Below are 9,008 nucleotides of genomic sequence, written 5' to 3'. Positions count from 1 at the left end.
TTTCTACTTCACAATCAACACACTCATTAACAAATTCATTTTAACACATTATTTTTAATCGATTAAAATTCAAAGAATTCCCTTAAATTTATTTAAAACTACAAGATTTAATGGAACCATTAAAATTTCAACTAATTAGAAAGTGTGTCATAAATAATTTGTTCAAAAGTATTTTGCTAGCATAATACAAGTTATGATGCAAATTATGGTCTTGTTTGAATTTAAGAATCAAATTGACCTTAAGTTAAATTTATCGAAGACTATGTTGATAATAAGTTGTATCTTTTAGGAACTATTTTGACAATAAATTATATATTTTAGGGAACAAATTGACATTAAGTTATGTTTTTATTTTAATTTTATTATATTTTTTTTTTCAAAAAAAATATTAAAGTGATTTTAGTCTTTGTGAAATCTGCTTGTATACGTGACAGTAAAAAAGTGTCATATCAACAAATTTACAAAGTTGACCGTCAATAAATAGTAAACTCAATGTGAATGACTAAATTGACAATAATTTTAATTATTTGAAGACTAATTTGAAGATTTTGCGAAATTAGAGAATTACATTTTTAGAAATTAAAATAATTTCTCTAAATTAAATGAATATGTGCTTTTGAAACTACCGGTTGCCTCCATTATTTTTCAATTTTATTTTTTATTTTAATGACTTTGAATATTATTACTAATCCATTGTGAGTTAAAGAAATGAAAACGATTTCTTAAGGAAATAAAATAAAATAAAATAAAATGCATCTCTATACCTCTGAATAGAAAGAAAGATATACACTACGAGAGTGACGTTCTAGTTCTTCTTATTCTTACCTTTCTGCTTTTCCTCTCTCGTTTGCTGCTCTATTGCATCCGTTTTTCCTCGTTCCATATTTTGTCAACCTCTTCCACCTTCTTGAAACCATGAACACTTCCATAATCGGTAAGTTTTCTACTTTTTTTTTCTTCTTCCAATTTCTCTTTCTTTCCCCCCCATTCCTTTTACCTCCACTTCATTCTGTTCATAAAATTATTACGATAATAACCTCATTACTGTCTATTTAAGGTACCATTCTTTTATAATTCGCTACACTTTTTTTTTTGTTCCTTCAACGCAACATTCAATTAACCTTCCTTGAATTTAATATATAGGTAAGGTAGCCACACACAAATAAAAATTACCCTAATGTTTATTTCACTTTAATTTTTAGTTCATATTCTTATTCTAGATTTTTTGACATTATTATTGTGCTGTTCCTTGTTGAAGATCCGTTGCAGGGTGATTTTCCAGAAGTGATAGAGGAGTATCTTGAACATGGGTGTATGAAATGTATTGCTTTCAATCGTCGTGGTACTCTTCTTGCTGGTAATTATCACTTACCCTTTCTTTTAATGGCTTCTTCTATTCCTTCCATTTACTTGCAATTTTTATGCTAATAATGCTGGGTTTTGAAAAAATGGTAAATATTAGGGACCAAAATACCCTTTCCCCTAGTTGATTGGAAAATAAATAGGGTTAGTTGTATGTGATAGTTATGCACAATTTAAGGCTTTTTAGCAAGGTTTATATCACGGTTGAAGTTATTTCGGGAAAAAAAGTTAGGAAATTGATTTGTAGGAAGAGTTGAGCCTTTTATTAGCATTACCGAAAATTGGTGTTGCAATTCTTCATATTGTGGAGAATCGCGGTTGAATGCGGGGATGATGCGGTTGAATCGCAATTCTTTTGTGTTTTGAAGCATATAGGCTTATATTTGCATAATTGTATTTGAACTTTTATCAATTATTCATTGGAGGTATTATACATTATCAACTTGCTCACTCTCGATACTTGATTTGATCAATTAAACAGCTGGCTGCAATGATGGAAGTTGTGTTATCTGGGATTTTGAAACCAGGGGCATTGCTAAAGAGCTTCGAGATAATGAGTGTTCTTCTGCTATTACCCGTATTTGTTGGTCAAAGTGTGGTAATTGAATTCTCGCATCTGCTGCTGACAAGTCGCTATCCCTGTGGGATGTTATGAGTGGTAAGAGGATAACAAAAATAGTTTTGCAGCAAACCCTTTTACAAGCTTGGCTTCATCCGGGTTCCTCGAAACCATCTCTCTGCTTGGCATGTCCTCTCTCATGTACACCGATGATTGTTGACTTAAACACTGGAGATACTACTTTTCTTAAAGTTTCTGTCTCTGAGAAACCAAGTGGACCAAACCCTGCCTCACACAACAAGTGTTCTGATGGGAGTACCTCCTTCACACCTTCTGCTGCATGTTTTAGTAAGTATGGCAACTTGGTTTATGTGGGAAACTCAAAAGGGGAAATTCTTGTAAAGATGGTGAGGTGCGTGGCATGGTTCCCATCTCTGGTGGTTCTGTAGTTAAGAACATTGTATTCAGCTGTAGGATCAAAATGTTTAACTCTATTCCGGGAGTTTCAAGATGCTATCACGAAGGTGCATTGGAAAGCACCCTGTTTCAGTGGTGATGGTGAGTGGGTTGTTGGTGGTTCTGCTAGCAAAGGAGAGCACAAGATTTACATATGGGATAGAGCTGGACATCTTGTGAAAATCCTTGAAGGTCCTAAGGAAGCCCTTATTGATTTAGCATGGCATCCTTTACGCCCTATTGTTGTATCTGTTTCTTTGAATGGCATAGTTTATATCTGGGCTAAAGATTACACCGAGAACCGGAGTGCTTTTGCTCCTGATTTCAAAGAGCTCGAGGAAAATGAGGAGTATGTTGAGCGAGAAGATGAATTTGATTTGATTCCTGAGACTGAGAAGGTATGTGAACGTTATATGGTCATGTAGGTGTTATTAATCTTTCCTTTTCCATTTTACGGTCCTAAGTTCATACCCTTGCAGGTAAAAGGAACTGATGGAAATGAAGACCAGGAAATTGATATTGTGACAGTGGAGAAGGATCCTGCTTTCAGCGACTCTGATATGTCCCACGAAGAGTTATGTTTCCTGCCAGCATCTCCCAGATATGATGTTCCTGAACAGCAAGACAAGTTCTTAGAAAGTTCTTCAAAGCTGGTGGACAGCAATAACTCTGGATCCACATTTTCAGAAGAGGCTGTAGTAAATGGACATATGATGAGTCATGCCTCAAGTCCACTTGAAGGTAATGAATGTTACTTGCAAAATATGCTTGTAAAAGAGTATTTGCATTCTTAAGAATCCCATTTTTTAAAACCAACTATTGGATATTTTTGTGAGCCCTTTATAGGAATGCAGGTTTCTTCATGTTCTAAGAATTTGCATTTCTCAAATATATTGATTATGTTATTTAAAAAACATTACTATAGTGTTTGCATTTTTGACATGTTACCTTTGACATTATTTACAGATGATGCTGGGGCAACACAAATTAAAAGAAAGCGGAAACCATCAGAGACGGTGTTGGAGTTGCAGGCTGAAAAAGTCAAGAAACCCTCAAAATCTAGCAAATCATCAAGAACCAAAAGTAAATCTTTTGTTGATGAGAATAATGGTGATGGTTTTTATTATGATGAGTTTTCTGATGAATAACGGAAGATTGTAAATTATTTTATTCAAAAACACCTTTTACTAATTTATTTATTTATTTATTTTTTTACTTTTGATAATTCTTGCCTTTGCACGTTGTTGCCCTACCCTGCCACACTCCCTCCTCTCTTCCCATGCCTCAATTATTAGTTAGAATTGACCTAGCAAATTTTCATCAGGTTGGTTCGAACCCTATATAAATTATGATACTATTTTGTCATGCTAGGAAACGCTTTGTTGTGTAATGAGATTGATTTCAACCCAATGTCAACTTTTTGAGTTAGGTGTCTTGCTCAATATTTTAAAAACCGAATTAGATCGAAGGAATGTTCAGCCAGTTGAACTATGAACAGTCACTGCCTACGGTTTCATTTTATGAGCAATTTGTCCTAATTCAAGCAATTTAAAGCGGTTTAGTTATGACTTGGAGGCTTCACTATTTTGATGTTTGATATAACATGGAGAAAGCCGGGTGGCACAAGTTTTCCACACATTTGTTACACTTATTGAGAGTTGTGACTTCTCAAGGTAAGAGACTTACCCCACACATACATATTAAGTTGAGATAGTTTAAATTACTACATATTAAATTGGAACAATTTAAATATGTTGATAGTAAATTTTATCATATCAAACAAATGAATTTGATGATCAATCTAGAGTTCAAATAGTATCTTTTTAGGTTGTGTATTTCTCACTTTAAAATCTCTTAACTTTTAAAATCTCAAGAACCTATTTTTTGACCATGTATCTTTGACTGACTTTATTTGAATAAGTCTCTTTCGAAACTTTCAAGAGTATTATATTGAAGACTTTCAAAAGACTTTCAACGGGGAACCTTTCTCAACCCAACACAATGATGGCACACATCACACTTTACCCACTTTTAAAGGGAAGACAACATGTAAAAAAAAAGCAATTGCACATATTTTTCAAGTATCTCACTTCTTTGCCACGTGTCAACATGAGTGGTTACCTCCACATCACCATAAATGAGTAGCTAGTTAAATTATAAAACTTCAAAAAACATTCCTTTATTTCTTCTTATTGCAATTTTGTGAAACTTCTCTTACACCTAAGTTCTTCAATCAAACAAATCAACCAACACTCACTATACTCACTATGACTTCAACCTTTGTTCCTCCAATGGCTTTTCAAAATGCCAAACCAATCCTAAGAGGAAAAACCAAATACGCCCCTGAGCTCGATGAAGATGAGACAAATAAGACTATTTGGAGATATTAGGTATTGATTCCAATCTCTCTAAAATTCGATAGTTTTGAATTTCTAGGACCACTTTCGCCACCAACCATCTCCAGTATGTTGAATCTTTCTTTCTTCATCGTCCCATTTCATTCCCATTAGCTTTCAAATGTCAAGTTTGTTGAGGTAAAAATCTTTTTGATATATATTTTAATGACAACAAACTTTATGAAATAAATGATTAAGTTTTATGAATGGTGATCTCCTAATGATTGCCCTTGAGTTTTATTTAAGAAACATGAGTTGCATAAATGGATAAGAAAGAAGCCATTCACATCAACAAGTGCATAAATATCTGCTCAATATTTAAAGAATCTCAAAAGTAATATATCATATATCAATCATTCAAGAGAATGATTATTGCATCTTCAAGATAACATCTTCATGAAAAAAGTGTCCAATACATTCATACCTATACTAATGTATCTCAAGAATACTTGATGGACAAGATACAACATGGGTAACACTAAGAGAAATTGTAGGAAATATTGCTTCAACAAAATATTTCTCCTATCATATAGAAGACAACATTCTCAATAGTTATGAAATAATATTGTCATGATGAACAAGTTCATTGCATTCATAAATAGTTATATCAGTTCAGCAAAATGACACTCAAATGAAAATGACTCTCAGATGTAGATGCAACAAACATAAGAAAATCATATGCAGATGCAACAAAAATTATAGCAAACAATCATGCATAGAATACACATAAAATAAATTAAAGAATATCATACAACACACAAATAATGAATAAGTTGCTTAAGAGAAACATAAAGGAATAAAATAACAAAAGATTAACATATCATTAAAAAGAGGATCATGATTACAAATCAAACACAAAAGAGAAATGAAAAGATAACTTAAAAGGTGAGAGATAAGACCTAAAGACATCTTAGGACACGCCTCAAGAGTTCAGCTACTTCCTCCATTTGAAAGGTGAGAAGGTCCAACTTGTGATTAACTTCTTGCAGAGCAATCCTGGCTCCCAATTGTCAATAAGAATGTCGCTCACCATCAAGACAACTTCAAATGGTGGGTTTTCCTTCTTCTCGAGAGAGGAAGGTGACTTCCTTTTCCTATCAGAAGACAAACCGACATCCATAGCCAGTGAATTTAAGAGAGGTTAAAGACGAAAAAGGAAAACACAAGAAGTTGAGATATGAAAGAAAGAAAACAGGTAGGGGAATGGAAAACATTTGAGGTATAAATAGCCAAATGTTTTTTGAGAAAGGAAACCAAAACGTTTTGTAAAACAAAAACATAATGATGAGGGTAAGGAGAAAAATGAAGAGTGAGACAAACACCAAATCCTGAGTTTGACAGACACTTTAAGACGCGTGGAACAATTTAAAGGCTCGAGGAGATGAATAGTTGTGGATGGAGAAGATGATAACAAAATATTTTTAAAGAAAAGAAAAAAATAAAAAGTGAAAATCATAAGAAAAGATACAGATACAGAGATAAAATTGAAGTAACAATGTCGATTTACAAGAAAGGGGGGTTTGAATTGTAAATGTACCTTTTAAAATTTCCTGTTAAAAACATGAGAAAATAACTTAAGATTGATCTTGGTTATGAAAACAGAAAACGGAGAACGCTCTTGGTTTTAGTAGTAAAACGGAGAACGTTCCTTGATTAGTTGAAAATAGAGAATCAATTTATGTTTTAGTTAATTCAGTATAATAAATAGAGAGATAAGATAGAGAATACCACACAAGGATTTTATCATGGTTCACCCAACGTGGGTTACGTCCAGTCCTCACACTGTGAGATTTTCCACTAAGTGTAAAAGAGCTTTTTTGAACTTACAACACCTTAGTCTTAGATCAACCTTGATCTATTTCAACCTCTAATGCTTTCTACCCAGAAAGCAATACCAGCACCTATCTAACCTTGATAGGAAGTAATCTTAAAACAAACTATAAAGAAACTCTTATAGTTTGAGTTTTTACAATTTGATTGTTTTGACAGAATCTGAAATTTCTCAACTCTTGTTTGAGAATTGATTCTTTATAAAGGATCTAATGATAATTACGCAAGCTAATGTATGAATATGAATTAGCAGTTGTTTCGCAGAAATCAGTGAGTATGATTTTTCTCTGTTTTTGCAGAATTTCAAGTATGTATGTGATTGATTATGGATTTCGAAGCACTTGAATTTCTTACTTAGAATCGGGATAATGGCCTTCTATTTATAGGCTGTAGATATACTTGAATGAAGGTACAAAAGCTGTTGGAGAGACTTTGCTTTTTGACTGAAACATTTTTTCAGAATAAAAATAATCCTTCTTTGAAATAGCTTTTTGACTTTTAATGGTTTAGCATTTAAAGCAGTTCTGTCGTTTCTTAGAAAGTGCTCTTGACTTTTCTTCATTGATCTTGGATGGTACATTCTTTGTCTTGAGTCTTGAGTGTAGCTAGAGAAGATTAGAAATGAAATGCAGATCAAAATAGAGAGAAACAGAGTTGCTGTCTCTGTGCAGAAAAATGAAGAATGATTAACGTTCTTGGTTTGTCAGTTTGAACTTTCTTGAGCTTCAATAATCATTCTGGAGTTCCCGTTTTAAACGTTCTGGATTTCCTTTGTTATTGTCTTGTCATATGCCAAGATTGATCGAACTTTCTTGACATTTGATTTTTGGAGTTTGCAGACTGTCATGACTTTTATCTGTCTTTAAGTCCTTTGATCTTTGAAATCAAATAACCTTTTTGAGTCTGGATGATTCCTACTTGTTCCTTGCCATGTACTGATTAGTTATGAATAATTTCCAGGGCAGACTCTTTGTCAAAGAGATAGAAAAGGTTTGACCAATATGTTGTGATGGACAGTTGTTGAAGCTGAAGATCATTCTCTGTTATGATGCAGAATGATCTTGTTGCTGCTTTTCTTGATTTGCTTGATTCTGTTCTTAATTAAATCCACTCAAAAAAACATGTTAAATTAACATAACATTTTAGAATCAAAATTAACTTTATTAATTAACCTTTGTTTATTTTCATCAAAACTTTAAATATAAAGTTTGTCTTAACAATCTCCCCCTTTTTGATGATGACAAACATGTTAATTTAGATTTTAATTTTGATTCTAATATAAAGAGCTGTAACAGCTCCCCCTCAATTTGTGCATTTGTTAATTCAGCATAAATTAAAACATTTGTATGTAATAAAATAGTTTTTCATTAAAAATAGCAAAGATACATCAGTATTGGCAGAGATACATCAATATTGGCAGAATTACATAATGAAAGCTTTGACAGAATAAATCTAACTTAATTCTCCCCCTTTGTCATACAAAAAGACAACAGTTAAATAACTAAGAAGCTAGGGAGGGAGAAGATCCTTCTGAGAAGGAGGATTTTCCAGGATGAGGGATTTGAGAAGAAGGTGGAACTGGATGAGGAGGTGGAGGTGGAATTCCCAGCTTGGGAGCAAGGTGATCAGCCATCCAAGTTCTGAGTAAAGCAGTCTCTTGATCGTGTTGAACTTGTCTTATCATGATGATCTGTAGAGCAGCCATAATGTCAGAGTTGGAGGGTGCAGCTAAGGAGGGAGGAGAGTGAAGGTGAGCGGAGGGTTGAGAAGTAGTAGCAACAACGGTGTTGGAAGGAATAGGCATGGTAGATATGGATGGAATAAAAGAAAAAGAGGATGATACAGATGGTAGGGGGCCAACAGATGTGTTAGAGGGGCCAGCAGTAACGGGAAAGTTCAAAAACTGACTTATGCCAAAGATGGATGAGCTGGTTTTCTGAGGTGAAACAAACAGTGGAGACATGGTAGAGAAAAGTGGATTAGACAAGAAAGTATTGAAGTCGTGGGTAGGGGAGTGAAGTGTTTGAGAATAAGAGGGAATGGCTGAGGATGATATGCTGGATGTTTGAGCAAAGAGGGTGGACGATGTTGGGATATGTTCTGGAGAACGTTCTGGAGGTGGTGGAGAAGGTTCTGGTGGTGGTGGAGACTGTTCTGGTGTAGGGATTTTTTCTGAGATTTCCTTAGGATCAGTAGGAGGTGATGAGAATGAAATAGGATTTGTAGGAGGTCGTCCTCCTGCTGATCTTTTCCTTTTGAGAGAGGTGGGACATGATGGAGGAGTAGGTGTTGGAGCAGAGGCGATTTTACGCATATAAGAGAGGTTCTTGGTGGAAAACTTGGAAATTTTGATCAGAGATTTTTCAGATGCAAGAGATACTCCAAAATGCCTGAAGATTTTAGTC

General features: G+C 34.1%; 1 pseudogene; it reads left to right on the top strand.

Moving 5' to 3' along the window:
• The first annotated feature begins 773 nt into the window (after positions 1 to 773).
• Positions 774 to 3,602, top strand: LOC101492046 (protein RBL-like; annotated as a pseudogene).
• Positions 3,603 to 9,008: the final 5,406 nt, after the last annotated feature.

The sequence above is a fragment of the Cicer arietinum genome, chromosome 7, assembly GCF_000331145.2.
Source record: "Cicer arietinum cultivar CDC Frontier isolate Library 1 chromosome 7, Cicar.CDCFrontier_v2.0, whole genome shotgun sequence".
Taxonomy (NCBI): domain Eukaryota; kingdom Viridiplantae; phylum Streptophyta; class Magnoliopsida; order Fabales; family Fabaceae; genus Cicer; species Cicer arietinum.
Note: the sequence above shows the minus strand (reverse complement) of the source record. Positions and strands in the feature narration are given on the sequence as shown.